This window comes from Ranitomeya imitator, chromosome 6 (genome assembly GCF_032444005.1).
Source record: "Ranitomeya imitator isolate aRanImi1 chromosome 6, aRanImi1.pri, whole genome shotgun sequence".
Classification (NCBI taxonomy): Eukaryota; Metazoa; Chordata; class Amphibia; order Anura; family Dendrobatidae; genus Ranitomeya; species Ranitomeya imitator.
In genome coordinates, this window is record NC_091287.1 from 419,877,801 (window position 1) to 419,894,407 (window position 16,607).

Sequence of the window (16,607 nt, forward strand, 5' to 3'; positions counted from 1 at the left end):
ACCAATGAATATCCGTGACAGAAAGACAGACGGAAGGGACCCTTAGACAATTATATAGTAGGATATGTTTTTTATTTTCATATCAGGAACCATATTAAAAATGTAAGAAATCTTGCGACTTTCACACTTGCCTGTTGGGAGGCCATTCCACACTCACACAAACCTGTTCTTTCAGGAAATACAAGTATAAAGTAACAGCAATAGACTGACCATATCCTTTGTATTGAAGCACCTCATGAGTGTGTGCAAGGGTCACTGTGAGGCTGAGCTATAAAATGAGTTGTCATGGTGTATCCTGTGTTATCATCTGTGTAATCCTATCCTATCTTATGTAATCCTATCGTCTGTTATCAGTCATTGTAATCCTGAATGGAGTTATAAGGAATCGGCTGTAAGCTCTTCCTGAAAAGACAGGGGATATGATTATGAAAAAGCCTTAATGGCGAGTGTTAAAATTTCAAGATTATTGGTGGGGCGTGGTTTGCCAGGGGACAGGAGCAGACGTGTTCTGCGGGGCTCCTGTTAATCCCCTATTTTATGCTACTTAAGCATACTTATTCATGGATTATAAGACTCCACATCAATCTACAACATGCCTGGAACGGGTCTCAGGAGGAACGAGCCCGGCACACCAAAGAGAACTCTTAAAGGGACACTCACCTGAATTTGGAGGGAACAATCTTCAGCCATGGAGGCGGGGTTTGGGGGTTTTTGATTCACCCTTTCCTTACCCGCTGGCTACATGCTGGCTGCAATATTGGATTGAAGTTCATTCTCTGTCCTCCGTAGTACACGCCTGCGCAAGGCAAGATTGTCTTGCGCAGGCGTGTACTATGGAGGACAGAGAATGAACTTCAATCCAATATTGCAGCCAGCATGCAGCCAGCGGGTAAGGAAAGGGTCAATCAAAAACCCCAAAATCCCGCCTCCATGGCTGAAGATTGTTCCCTCCAAATTCAGGTGACAGTGTCCCTTTAAATCAGGGCTCAGACGCTCCCTGGAAAAACTTAATGGAAGCCGGCTTCCCTGTCATGAGAGGGAAAGTAGTCCCGTGCCTCAGGGCTATAATACTAATAGCCGAAGACCGGCAGCCCCAGAGATCACAGCGGACCGATCATACACCGGCCGGGAGGACCTCAGCCTCTGCCTCAGCCCAGATGCCGGGTAAGAGAAGCCCGGAAACAAGACCGGCGACAGAGATGAACTGTGGAGCTGTGACGTAGCGGAGGGATATCTCCAGCAGACCCACCGATTCAGCAACCCCGGCAACAAGAATCCCGGTCCCTGCTGGGACTTCGGTGTCAGTCTGCGGAGATAAGAAGCGCCGCATGAAACCGACCACCCGGAGCGGCACAGAGCTGCAAAAGGCAGACGAAGAGGACACACTGAATGCGGCGCTGCAGAGCCGCGGAGGGATATCCCCGGCACGCCGGGACATAGGTGTCCTGAGGTATGACGCGCCGGTGTTTGTGCCGGGAGGCAGTGGGGGAGAGGGGGCACGAATGCAGGGGAGAGCAGTGGAGTGTGGCAGGAGTACTGCGCTGCAGCAGGTCCTGTCTAATACATTACATCACGGCCATATCAAGGGAGATCATGCCAGGAACCATATAACTACAGAATGGGGAGAACTCAGCACCTGGAAATTACTCTATATGCAAATTAATAAACAATACAAAAAAGGGTTTTAGTGGGTCCCTCAACTCTGGACCAATGGAAAAGCTCGTACTCTGAGGGGCTCACAGGGGATGAGGATTCCTGTGGTTATAGTGACATCTACCCCCTCAGAGGACATTGATCCTATTGAAACATCATCATCGTCGTCGGCAGCAATGTCATACTCTGGTTCGGCCCTAGAGGACACATTAAGTCACGGGGGTTCTGCGATTGCTGAAACGAAAAGAAGTCACTGGCAAACTAAATAATATATTATTACAAGGGCAGTATTCATTAATAGATAGTATCTCAGCCTCTGACGACCATCCCTCAGAAAGATTTATGGCCAATATATGCAAAGCTTTCCTAACTTCTATGGACTTAAACGGAGCTAAAGCATCTGAAAAACTCATTAAAAAGCTTTTTACGGATACCTTCTCACAAATAACTACTGCCCCACTCTCTGATTTCAATATGGCCTCTGACAAACCTTCTCAATCTCCAAAGACAACGAGTCCTACAACCAAACATCAGGAAAAATCGTATCTTAAAGATGCAGGGGGCGTTTCGGCGCTTTTGGACCCACTGGCCAATCTAGAGAACGAAGTAGCCTCATTTAAAAATAGTCTAATTAACTATGAGAACTTCAAAAGGAAAAATAACTTGAAAATCCGAGGGATCCCAGAATCGGTAAAAAAATCCCAATTGGGAGATTACGTCTCCTCTATGATCTCCCACCTGTCCCAGATACACAAGGGAAAAATCTGGTTGAAAAAACTTTCAGGATACGCAGACCATCTTCTCTACCGTCGAACTTAGCGGCTGATGTTATTGTTTCATTTTATCCCAACTGGCTAAGAGACTCACTGTTGGACATTACAAGATAACCAAGGTTCCTCTCTTCCCCATACGGCCACTTAGCCTTCTACAGAGACCTGTGTAAGGACACCCTTCAAAAACGCAGATTGTTTCGGCACACTACCCATAGGCTGCAACAGGCCGGAATACAGTATAATTGGTATCAGTCATCTAATCTGAGGTTTCACTTTGCGTCCAAATGGTATACCTTTTCTTCCCCAGCAGAGGCAGCGGTCTTTCTGAACCGTGCGGTTATAAACCCGACTAGGTCTTCCTCAGGGCCCACTTCCTCAACTTGAACTAAATCTCCGAGCATGTAGGAAAATGTTCTTCTTCTGATACTCCACATTGTAGCATGTAAATGAACCGAACTCTTTCGCCCACAAAGTCCGTGGGTCATCAGGAGATGACCCTGCATCGACAGGCCTTTGCATATTATTCATTTTTACTGAACAGCTCTTACCTATATTAATGTACATATTATTGCATCTTCTTTGTCACTGCATTTCTTACTAAACCGAAGGTCATCTGGTGATGACATGGATGGAGCCGACAGGCCTTCGTTTCATTTTTACGGGATAGCTGTAGAGCTAATATGTATATTATTGCATTATCTATGACACTGCATTTCTTAATCAACACTTTCTTAAGTATTATTTTTATGCCACATCTACCTTGTAAATTCTTACGGTATTGTGTAATTGCCTGTCTCCCCTATTTTCATAGGGGTTCTTTCCCTTCACTCGTATCCTTCACCTTATCCCCCCCCCCCTCCCCCCCCCCTCCTTGTCTACCCTTCCCAGTTAAAATTTGAAATTTTTGAATAAAAATTATTTGGGGAAAAAAACAAAAAAAATTTCAAGATTATTTTAGTATTGTTTATTTACACAATACAGAAATAGGAATGGGAAAAAAAATCAAAACATTGGCAACTTTTTTATCAAACAAACTTACCACCATGATCTGATTTTAAAGTGGACCTTGCATGGGACTTTTTAAATTTACATTGAGTAAATTAATTAGCTGTTAGAAAAAACTTTTTGACAGTGAGGGTGATCAATGAGTGGAACAGGCTGCGACGAGAGGTGGTGAGTATTCCTTCAACGGAAGTCGTCAAACAGAGGCTGGACAGACCTCTGAGATGGTTTAGTGAATCCTGCATTTAGCAGAGGGTTGGACACGATGACCCTAGAGGTCCCTTCCAAGTCTAACATTCTATGATCTCTCCCCAAAAATGGAGTCTGGATCAGTTTTTCTGGCTTGTTTTTTGTGCTTCTCCAATTTGCTCTGCTCACTTTTATCCTGAGCTCTACTCTGAGCATTTACAACAGGGTTGCCTTGTAAATATCTGGAAAAACGTGATTCAGACGGGACCCCGTCTACGGCTACGATCCGTCGGTGTTCGTCTTTTTCGGCGTGCATAAATGTATGGTCGACCACAGTTTTGTGCACTTCTGAGAATTTCACTGAACAGAGGCCAGACGGAGTCCAGAGTAACTCTATGGCCGGGGACACACACAACGTATAAAAAAACGGTCCGTTTTTGACGGACGAGAATCGCACAAATGTTACCAAAACAGTGATCCGTGTGCAGTGCGAGGATGCGATTTTCTCGCATTAAATGATCCGTGTGACATCCGTATGGCATCCGTATGGTGAGATTTTCTCACACACTTGCAAAATGAGCAAATAATGGCTGAGCCTTTCCTGTCACCTGCCCAATGCCTGAGAATTTCTCGCAAGTCACACTGATGGTCCGTGTGCTGTGCTATTTTTTCTCACCCCCATAGACTTTCATTGGCGATTCTCGGCTGAGAAACGCTGACAATCGCAGCATGCTGCGATTTCACTCGGATCCTGAATACGGCCGAGAAAATATCGGATGATGGGAGCTGCCCCATTGATTAACATTGGGACGAGTGCTATGCGATTTTTTTATCGCATTGCACTCGTCCGTATTACGTTCTAGTGTGACCCCGGCCTATTTCTCATTATAGTGAATGGATCCCTTCGGGGGTTTAATCTGAATCACATCACTCAGAGATTTTGATGTAAACCCCGATGTAAGTGGTCAGCGTAGAACGGAGGATAAATGTGATCCCAAATGTTATCTAAAATGTTTCTAACAAATGCTTCAAATCAATCCACAAAAAAACAATCCCTCACTCAGGTCTGTCATCTGATAATGGAAATATAGTGGACTATATACACTGCTCAAAAAATAAAGGGGCACAAACAACAGAATATAACTCCAAGTAAATCAAACTTCTGTGAAATCAAACTGCCCACTTAGGAAGCACCACTGTTTGACAATCAATTTCACATGCTGTTGTGCAAATGGAATAGACAACGGATGGAAATTATTGGCAATTATCAAGACACACCCAATAAAGGAGTGGTTCTGCAGGTAGGGACCACAGACCACATCTCAGTACCAGTGCTTTCTGGCTGATGTTTTGGTCACTTTTGAATGTTGGTTGTGCTTTCACACTCGTGGTAGCATGAGATGGACTCTACAACCCACACAAGTGGCTCAGGTAGTGCAGCTTATCCAAGATGGCACATCAATGCAAGCTGTGGCAAGAAGGTTTGCTGTGTCTGTCAGCGTAGTGTCCAGAGGCTGGAGGCGCTACCTGGAGACAGGCCAGTACACCAGGAGATGTGGAGGGGGCCGTAGGAGGGCAACAACCCAGCAGCAGGACCCCTACCTCAGCCTTTGTGCGAAAATGAAGAGGAGGAGCACTGCCAGAGCCCTGAAAAATGACCTCCAGCAGGCCACAAATGTGCATGTGTCTGCACAAACAGTTAGAAACAGACTCCATGAGGATGGTCTGAGTGCCCGACGTCCACAGATGAGGGTTGTGCTCACAGCCCAACACTATGCAGGACGCTAGGCATTTACCACAGAACACCAGGGTTGGCAAATTCGCCACTGGCGCCCTGTGCTCTTCACAGATGAAAGCAGGTTCACATTGAGCACGTGACAGAGTCTGGAGAAGCCGTGAAGAGTGATCTGCCTGCAACATCCTTCAGCATGACCGGTTTGGCAGTGGGTCAGTATTGGTGAGGGGTGGCATTTCTTTGGAGAGCCGCACAGCCCTCCATGTGCTCCATAGAGGTAGCCTAACTGCCATTAGGTACCGAGATGAGATCCTCAGGCCCCTTGTGAGACCATATGCTGGTGCAGTTGGCCCTGGGTTCCTTCTAATGAAGGACAATGCCAGACCTCACATGGCTGGAGTGTGTCAGCAGTTCCTGCAAGATGAAGGCATTGAAGCTATGGACTGGCCCGCCCGTTCCCCAGACCTGAATCTGATTGAACACATCTGGGACATCGTCTCAGACCATCCACCAACGTCACATTGCACCACAGACTGTCCAGGAGTTGGCGGATGCTTAGTCCAGGTCTGGGAGGAGATCCCTTAGGAGACCATCCGCCGCCTCGTCAGGAGCATGCCCAGGCATTGTAGGGAGATCATACAGGCACGTGGAGGCAACACACACACAACACAGCATAATTTCCTTGTCTTGAGGCATTTCCACTGAAGTTGGACCAGCCTGTAATTTGATTTATTTTCCTCTTTGATTTTGAGGATCATTCCAAATTCAGACCTCCATGGGATATTCATTTTGATTTACATTGATCATTTTTATATTGTATTGTTCTCAACACATTCCACTATGTAGTGAATAAAAATTTGCAACTGAAATATTTCTTTCAGTGATATATAGGATGTGGTATTTTAGTGTTCCTTTTATTTTTTTGAACAGTGTATATTATAGGTACCAGTAGGTAGTAAAAGGGTTCTGGAAAAACTAAATGGCTCCTTGTGCCCAGAAGAAATTCAGAAAATTCTGCGCTCCCAAATCGAAAGCCCCCTCCCTTCTGAGCCCCAGTGTGTCTAAAGACATTTAGCATCTGCAGGTTTGTTATTTCTGTAGCGATGCCATCCCCCTTAATTTACAGTTGCATACCTCCAGAACCATGAGCTGCGCACTACCTCCAACTGGTGTCTGCAACATCCTGGGAACGACAACGTACGGGCACCACAATGGCAGTTTATTTTTAATAAGTAAACATCCACTACTGTTTTTCTGGAAAACTCCCCATGGTGTCAATCATCACAACATCTGTAGATAAATTCCCAGAGGGTTATAATTTCCAAAATGCGGTCACTTGAGGGGACATTCTCCTCTTTTAGCATTTAGGGGCTCTGTATATGGAGTCCGCAAACTATTCTAGCAAAATCTGCGCTCCATGAGGAAAATTGTGCTCCCTCCTGAGTCTCACTGCATGGCTTAGCAGTACTGTACATATGGGGTATTTCTACATTCAGCAGAAATTTTGGTGCCATTTTTACCCATTTCCCTGTGTGAAAATGTAAAATCTGGGGCTAAAACAACATTTTTGTGGTAAAAATTACATTTTTTCTTCACTGCTCAATGGTATAAAATAATGTGACACACCTGTGATGTCCATATGATCACTGCACCTGTAGATTAGTTAATTGAGAGGAGTAGTTTGTAAAATAGGGTCACTTGGGGGTTCTGCTATTCTGGCGCCTCAAGGGCTCTACCAATGTGGCATGCCACTCAAACTAGTACAGCAAAATCTGAATTCCAATATGGCACTTCTTCTCTTCTGAGCTTTGGACCGTGTTTCAAACGTAGCTTTTGGCCACAACAAATTTTGGGGGCCATTTTCACCTCTTAACCTTATGAAAATAAAAAATTGGGGCTGTTTAAGAATGTCACGGGCTCTCCAAACGCGACATGAGGCCTACAGAACATTCCATCAAAATCTACATTCCAAATCGTCACTCCATCGTTTCTGAGCCCTGCTGTGCACTCAAATAGCAGTTTCCCCCCACATGTGGGGTATCTGTGTACTCAGGAGAAATTGCACAGCAAATTTTGGGGTCCATTTTTTCCTCTACAATTGTGAAAATAAATTTGGGACTGAAAAACATTTTTACGAGAAAACCTTATAGAATAGAAAACAGGGTCTCCTATATGTCAAACCAAGGCAAAAAACAGATTCTTAAAAGTTAACTTTTATTAATAAGCTTAAAAAGGTCTCCACAAAAGGCCCCCACAGATATCAAAATAACACAACAAAAGATGTGTATAAATGTATTTAGTAAATACATAATAGTCAAAATAAACACCTTATCCTTATAAGTAAAATACTTCAAAGGTTAAATGACTACACTTTAAATAGACCACTCTGTTTGTAATGACTCTCTATATAGAGTTTCAATTTTTGTTTTAAAGAACTGAACACTGGGGAACACAATTTTTTTAAGAGTTAGGTCAGACAACTGTTCTTAATTCATTTTTGGATGCTGAATCCAGAAATGATCTCAGTTTTTCTCTATCACGTCAAGTTTTTGAACTATGGGATTTTTGTCTTCTCAAAACTATGTAAACTACTGTACCTAAAAAGTGTTTTGTTTTTTTTAAATAGTACAAATATGAACAAAAAATTAAATATATAAGAAATAGGCATGACAAAGTTGTGACTACTCTTACAAGTTGCCACGTAGCTCTATATGAGTCGAATTGTAATCAGATAACAAGTCTTATTACAGATATCAGTGCAATTGTGCTTCTCTGGCAGGTAAGTTGTGTAGGAAAAACTTGATGTGCTAGAAAAAAACTGACTACATTTTTGGAATCCGCATGCCAATTTTAGTATAAATCAGCTCAAAAACCTAACTCAACAGAAATTTTTTTTCAAATTGTTCCCATGTGTTATCTTTTCAGGTCACCACCTGACAGCACACTGGATGACATCCTTCTTATTCATCATGGGACAGGAAACACGAGAGGTTAAAAGGAACCTCCCCCTACCACCCTTCAGTGTTTTTCCTGTCCCATTATGGATAGGAACGGACAAGAGGACTGATGTTCCGTGCAGGAGGTGTGGATCGGGGGCTTTGCCTCACCCTTCCCACCATGAGGCACCCGCTGGCCGACACCTGCCCGAGGGTCCCTCTGCCTACCAGTGTAGCACTGCTCCTGGTATGAGGATCGCTTCTCCCTGCCGGGGGCTCTCGATCCTTCCATCGCGCCCCCTGGTGCATGCGATCCCGGCGACATGCGATCCCAACGGCGTTTCCATGCGGTCGTCGGGGAAGCCAAACCACGCTGCACCGCGCTCAGTTTCCGGCTGCGCGTGACTTCCGGTTTGCGGCCGAGGGGGGCAGGTGGCATCTCTGCAGCTGTAGGAAGTTCGGAGCGGTCAGAGGGTGCGGAAGAAGTAGCGCTGCACCAAGAAGAACAGAATAAAAAGGTATGTGCTGGGCCATTAGGCGATCTCCAGAGGAACATGGAGGACGCAGCTAGATCAGAGGGGCAGGAGATCAAAGCGCCAGTAAGTGGGGCAGGAGCCCTGTATTATATGGATCCTAAAAAAAAAAGCACTATACTAGGGATTGCTATGTATTTTTTATAGGCGGCCTCCTTGCCTGAGAAATCCTTAAAGAAGCCCAGCAGGAATAAAAAGTGTCCCATCTGTGCGGCTAAGGTGAAGGATACCTGGCAGAAACCTCTGTGTGAAGCATGCACCTGCAGGATCATAGGAGAGGAGCAGGCTTCTCTTATGACAAATATGAGAGCCATGATAAGAGAGGAGGTTCAGGCTTCTGTATCAGGCCTGGTACTTCCTCAGGCCTCACTTCCAGAAAAATCTAGGAAAAGGCCGAGGGAAGAGTATTCATCAAGAGACTCCTCATCTTTCGTGTCAGATCTAGAGGAGGAGGAAGAAAGTAAGTTTGCCACAAAGTACACTTTTTTGCATTATTTTTTTACCCATAGAAACTAATAATTATAAAAACGCAGGTATCAGGCTTTTGCGGCATTTATAGTGCAAAAACCCAATGAAGTTGCATAATCTTTTTTGTAAGGGCACTAAATTTTATCAGCATGCACAACAAACCATAAAAATGCACAAATACGCAGCAAAAGCGCAGCTTTTTAAAGCAATTTCTTTACTGCCAAGAGAGCAGGGTTTGCCTGCATAAGAAAAAAAAAAGTGTGAACGTAGCCTATTGGTGTGTCAGGGACTGTTATATACCTTACCCTGAAGACATCAATTGAGTGTGAAAACTGTGTGGTTGTGTTGTGTTTTTGATATAAAATGTATAGAGTGTTATAGATACTGATAATGCTGTGCGAGTACTGTATTTGTAATGCTTAACCCTTTAACATCCACCGATATGCCTTTTGAGGACAGCAGTTAAAGATAATTATATTAAAAAGTGGAGCTGACAAATAAAAGTATAGCGACCCCCAGTGTTGGAAAATCTCCAGGGTCTCCGCTACCCTGGAAAACATGATTCGGGTTGGTTTTCACTGTCCCCAGTATTGCGATCGCGATCGCCATTATTCACTGATTAACGGCAACCGCAAAAAAAAATAATAGTATTATATCCCATTCATTTCTCTCTCCTCTGATATAATCTAACACATCAGAGGAGAGAGAAATGGGGTCCCCCGAGCCCCTCCGGCACCTCCTGCATCCCCCGGACCTGTCCCCTAGCCCTCGGCTTCTTCCTGGAAGAAAATGGTGGGCTCATGAGCAGTGCGCCTGCTGAGATCTACCAGCCGACACCCGGCAACAATAGCAGATTTTTCCTATTGGTTCATTTTGATCACTGTGATAGACCCTATCACAGTGATCAAAATAAAAAAAAATTGTAAATCAAACCCCCCTTTATCACTCCCTTAGTTAGGCAAAAATAATAAAATAAAAAAAATGGCGCCTGACATTGATTTCAGACTGTTTTGTGTTCAAAAAGTTAAACGGCACTCCCTCCCTTCTGAGCCCTGCCATGCGCCCAAATAGTGGCTTTCCCCCACATACAAGGTATTGGCGTACTCAGGAGAAATTGCACAACAAATTTTGTGGTCCATTTTCTCCTGATACCCTTGTAAAAATAAAGTTTGGTTCCAAAGTAAATTTTTTGTGAAAAGAGTATAATTTTAATTTTTTTCCTTCCACATTGCTTTAGTTCTCGTGAAGCACCTGAAGGGTTAATAAACTTCTTGAATGTGGTTTTGTGCACCTTGAGGGGTGCAGTTTTATAAGTTTTTTGGGTATTTTGACCCCCCAAACACTTCAAATGTGAGGTGGCCCCTAATAAAATTTATTTTGTACATTTTGCTGGAAAAATGAGAAATCGCTGGTCAACTTTTAACCCTTATAATGTCACTAGCTGAAGAGCCCGGCGTTGCCTGGGCATAGTAAATATCTGTGGTTAGTTATAGCACCTCACTTCTCTTATTTTCCCATCATGCCTCTCATTTTCCCCATCACATCTTTCATTTTCCCTCTCACATCTCTCATTTTCTCCCTCACACCTCTCATTTTCCCCTCACTCCTTTTATTTTCCCCCTCACTCCTCTCATTCCCCCCTAACACTTGTCATTTTGACCTCACATCTGTCATTTTCTGATTACTCCACTATTTTTCCTCACTCCTCTCATTTTGCACTCACACCTTTTCATTTTCACCTCACACCTCTCATTTTCACCTCAGTATATACATGTTTGTCATCTCCCTTATATATAGTATACACCTGTATGTCATCTCATGTATATAGTATATATCTGTGTGTCATCTCCTCCTGTATATAGTATATATACATGTATGTCATCTCCTATATATAGCATATACCTGTATGTCATCTCCTGCATATAGTATATACCTGTAGGTCATCTGCTCCTGTATATAGTATATACCGGTGTGTCATCTCCTCCTGTATGTAGTATATACCTGTATGTCATCTCCTCCTGTATATAGTATGTACCTGTATGTCATCTCCTCCTCTATATAGTATATACCTGTGTGTCATCTCTCCTGTATATAGTATATACCTGTGTGTTATCTCCCCTGTACATAGTATATATCTGTATGTCATCTCCTGCTGTATTAGACCTCGTTCACACGTTATTTGGTCAGTATTTTTACCTCAGTATTTGTAAGCTAAATTGGCAGCCTGATAAATCCCCAGCCAACAGGAAGCCCTCCCCCTGGCAGTATATATTAGCTCACACATACACATAATAGACAGGTCATGTGACTGACAGCTGGCGTATTTCCTCTATGGTACATTTGTTGCTCTTGTAGTTTGTCTGCTTATTAATCAGATTTTTATTTTTGAAGGATAATACCAGACTTGTGTGTGTTTTAGGGCGAGTTTCATGTGTCAAGTTGTGTGTGTTGAGTTGCGTGTGGCGACATGCATGTAGCGACTTTTGTGAGATGAGTTTTATGTGGCGACATGCGTGTAGCAACTTTTTGTGTGTCGAGTTGCATGTGACAGGTTAGTGTAGCAAGTTGTGTGCAGCAAGTTTTGCGCATGGCGAGTTTTGCGCATGGCGAGTTTTATGTGTGGTGCCTTTTGAGTATGTGCAAGTTTTGTGTGAGGCAACTTTTGCATGTGTTGCAACTTTTGTGCATGTGGCAATTTTTCCACAGGTGCAAGTTTTGCGTGTGGCGAGTTTTCCCATGAGGGGAGTTTTGCACATGTGGCGAGTTTTGCGTGAGCCTAGTTTTGTATGTGGCGAGTATTACACGTGGCGAGTTTTGAGCGGCGACTTTTGTGTTTCGACTTTTATGTGGCGAGGTTGGTGTATGTGTGGTGAAATGTGTGCTGAGGGTAATATGTGTTCAAGCACATGGTAGTGTGTGGCTCATTTTGTGTGCATGTTCATATCCCCGTGTGGTGAGTATCCCATGTCGGGGCCCCACCTTAGCAACTGTACGGTATATACTCTTTGGCGCCATCGCTCTCATTCTTTAAGTTCCCCTTGTTCACATCTGGCAGCTGTCAATTTGCCTCCAACACTTTTCCTTTCACTTTTTTCCCATTATGTAGATAGGGGCAAAATTGTTTGGTGAATTGGAAAGCGCGGGGTTAAAATTTCACCTCACAACATAGCCTATGACGCTCTTGGGGTCCAGACGTGTGACTGTGCAAAATTTTGTGGCTGTAGCTGCGACTGTTCAGATGCCAATCCCGGACATACACACACACACATACACACACACACATTCAGCTTTATATATTAGATAACAAAAAAAATTTGTTTCCAAAATTGTGCTGATGTAAAGTAGACATTTGGGAAATATTATTTATTAACCCCTTCATGACCTTGGGATTTTTTGTTTTTCCGTGTTCGTTTTTCGCTCCCCTCCTTCCCAGAGCCATAACTTTTTTATTTTTCCGTCAATTTGGCCATGTGAGGGCTTATTTTTTGCGGGATGAGTTGTACTTTTGAACGACATAATTGGTTTTACCATGTCGTAAACTAGAAAACGGGAAAGAAATTCCAAGTGCGGCGAAATTGCAAAAAAAGTGCAGTCCCACACTTGTTTTTTGTTTTGGCTTTTTTGCTAGGTTCACTAAATGCTTAAAATGACCTGACATTATGATTCTCCAGGTCAGTACGAGTTCATAGACACCAAACATGACTAGGTTATTTTTTACCTAAGTGGTGAAAAAAAATTCCAAACTTTGCTAAAAAAAAAAAAAAATTGCGCCATTTTCCGATAACCGTAGCGTCTCCATTTTTCATGATCTGGGGTCGGTTGAGGGCTTATTTTTTGCGTGCCGAGATGACGTTTCGCCCGTTATTGCATTTAAATACAATGTTGCGGCGACCAAAAAAACGTAATTCTGGCGTTTCGAATTTTTTTCCCCGCTACGTTGTTTAGCGATCAGGTTAATGCTTTTTTTTTTAGTTGATAGATCGGGCGATTCTGAGCGCGGCGATACCAAATATGCGTAGATTTTATATTTTTTTTATTGATTTATTTTGATTGGGGCGAAAGGGGGGTGATTTAAACTTTTATATATATTTTTTTTTTTTACATTTTTTTCAACTTTTTTTTTTTACTTTTGCCATGCTTCAATAGCCTCCATGGGAGGCTAGAAGCAGGCACAACTCGATCACCTCTGCTACATAGCAGCGATCTGCTGATCGCTGCTATGTAGCAGAAATGGAGGTGTGCTGTGAGCGCCGACCACAGGGTGGCGCTCACAGCCACCGGCGATCAGTAACCATATAGGTCTCAAGGACCTCTATGGTTATAATGGAGACGCATCGCCGACCCCCGATCATGTGACGGGGGTCGGCGATGACGTCATCTCCGGCCGCCCGGCCGGAAGTGGTAGTTAAATGCCGCTGTCTGCGTTTGACAGCGGCATTTAACTAGTTAATAGGTGCGGGCAGATCGCGATTCTGCCGGCGCCTATTATGGGCACATGTCAGCTGTTCAAAACAGCTGACATGTCCCGGCTTTGGTGCGGGCTCACCGCGGAGCCCTGCATCAAAGCGGGGCTTCTGACCTCGGACGTACTATACCGTCCGAGGTCAGAAAGGGGTTAACTATGTTTTGCGATATGACTCTCTGATTTAAGGGCACAAAAATAAAAGTTTGAAAATTGCAAAATCTTCAAAATTTTTGCCAAATTTCCGTTTTTTTCCATAAGTAAATGTAGTCACATCGAAGAAAATTTACCACTAACATGTAGTACAATGTAACATATGGGATAGCTGACGCACCACTACAATATGCAGATATATAGAGGGGGTGCAAGACTGATGGCTAATAATGCAAACTGACAAAAGCACAAGAAACAAGAGCCATCAAAATATCTGCACACCACCAAAGTTATGATAAAAATAATATAAGCTTTATTGGGAACATAATTAAAAACATCTAAAATCACACACAACCTCCGTGCAGATACCCCTGGGAACACTGTATGCCAAAATATACATAGATATATAAACGTATGAAATCTTACAGACGTGTCCCTGCCCTCTGCACTTAATATTATTAATATAACTATATATAGTCAAAATTTGGAATGAACACGCTGTATACAACCATATAACAACAAATATGCACACAGTCAAGTATAATACAAGCCACACAGCATGCAAATAGCATGTAACACCCCACCACAATATGCAGCTTACAGCAAAAAAACCTATGGACCCAGAGGAGCAGATAAAATAAACTGCCCTAGATATCCAAAGAAAGGGACAGGGGAAGATGTCCAAATACAGGTCCTTCTCAAAAAATTAGCATATAGTGTTAAATTTCATTATTTACCATAATGTAATGATTACAATTAAACTTTCATATATTATAGATTCATTATCCACCAACTGAAATTTGTCAGGTCTTTTATTGTTTTAATACTGATGATTTTGGCATACAACTCCTGATAACCCAAAAAACCTGTCTCAATAAATTAGCATATCAAGAAAAGGTTCTCTAAACGACCTATTACCCTAATCTTCTGAATCAACTAATTAACTCTAAACACATGCAAAAGATACCTGAGGCTTTTATAAACTCCCTGCCTGGTTCATTACTCAAAACCCCCATCATGGGTAAGACTAGCGACCTGACAGATGTCAAGAAGGCCATCATTGACACCCTAAAGCAAGAGGGTAAGACCCAGAAAGAAATTTCTCAACAAATAGGCTGTTCCCAGAGTGCTGTATCAAGGCACCTCAATGGTAAGTCTGTTGGAAGGAAACAATGTGGCAGAAAACGCTGTACAACGAGAAGAGGAGACCGGACCCTGAGGAAGATTGTGGAGAAGTGGAAACATCCAGAGCCACCGTGCACAGGCGTGTGCAGGAAATGGGCTACAGGTGCCGCATTCCCCAGGTAAAGCCACTTTTGAACCATAAACAGCGGCAGAGGCGCCTGACCTGGGCTACAGAGAAGCAGCACTGGACTGTTGCTAAGTGGTCCCAAGTACTTTTTTCTGATGAAAGCAAATTTTGCATGTCATTCGGAAATCAAGGTGCCAGAGTCTGGAGGAAGACTGGGGAGAAGGAAATGCCAAAATGCCTGAAGTCCAGTGTCAAGTACCCACAGTCAGTGATGGTGTGGGGTGCCATGTCAGTTGCTGGTGTTGGTCCACTGTGTTTCATCAAGGGCAGGGTCAATGCAGCTAGCTATCGGGAGATTTTGGAGCACTTCATGCTTCCATCGGCTGAAATGCTTTATGGAGATGAAGATTTCATTTTTCAGCACGACCTGGCACCTGCTCACAGTGCCAAAACCACTGGTAAATGGTTTACTGACCATGGTATTACTGTGCTCAATTGGCCTGCCAACTCTCCTGACCTGAACCCCATAGAGAATCTGTGGGATATTGTGAAGAGAAAGTTGAGAGACGCAAGACCCAACACTCTGGATGAGCTTAAGGCCGCTATTGAAGCATCCTGGGCCTCCATAACATCTCAGCAGTGTCACAGGCTGATTGCCTCCATGCCACGCCGCATTGAAGCAGTCATTTCTGCCAAAGGATTCCCGACCAAGTATTGAGTGCATAACTGAACATTATTATTTGATGGTTTTTTTGTTTGTTATTAAAAAACACTTTTATTTGATTGGATGGGTGAAATATGCTAATTTATTGAGACAGGTTTTTTGGGTTATCAGGAGTTGTATGCCAAAATCATCAGTATTAAAACAATAAAAGACCTGACAAATTTCAGTTGGTGGATAATGAATCTATAATATATGAAAGTTTAATTGTAATCATTACATTATGGTAAATAATGAAATTTAACACTATATGCTAATTTTTTGAGAAGGACCTGTATATACCCTGAAATACCCTGCATAGTCTGACCCTTGGAGTGGTCAAAAGGTGAAGATAGTGCTGGAGAAAGCACCATAGGATAAATCCTGCTGCAGGAGGCTGTGAGGCTGAATAGTCACAGGGCAAATGCGACCGGAAGGGCAGTTTATTTTATCTGCTCCTCTGGGTCCATAGGTTTTTTTTGCTGGAAGCTGCATATTGTATTATACTTGACTGTGTGCATATTTGTTGTTATATGGTTGTATACAGGGTGTTCATTCCAAATTTTGACTATATATAGTTATATTAATAATATTAAGTGCAGAGGGCAGGGACACGTCTGTAAGATTTCATACGTTTATATATCTATGTATATCTTGGCATACAGTGTTCCCAGGGGTATCTGCACGGAGGTTGTGTGTGATTTTAGATGTTTTTAATTATGTTCCCAATAAAGCTTATATTATTTTTATC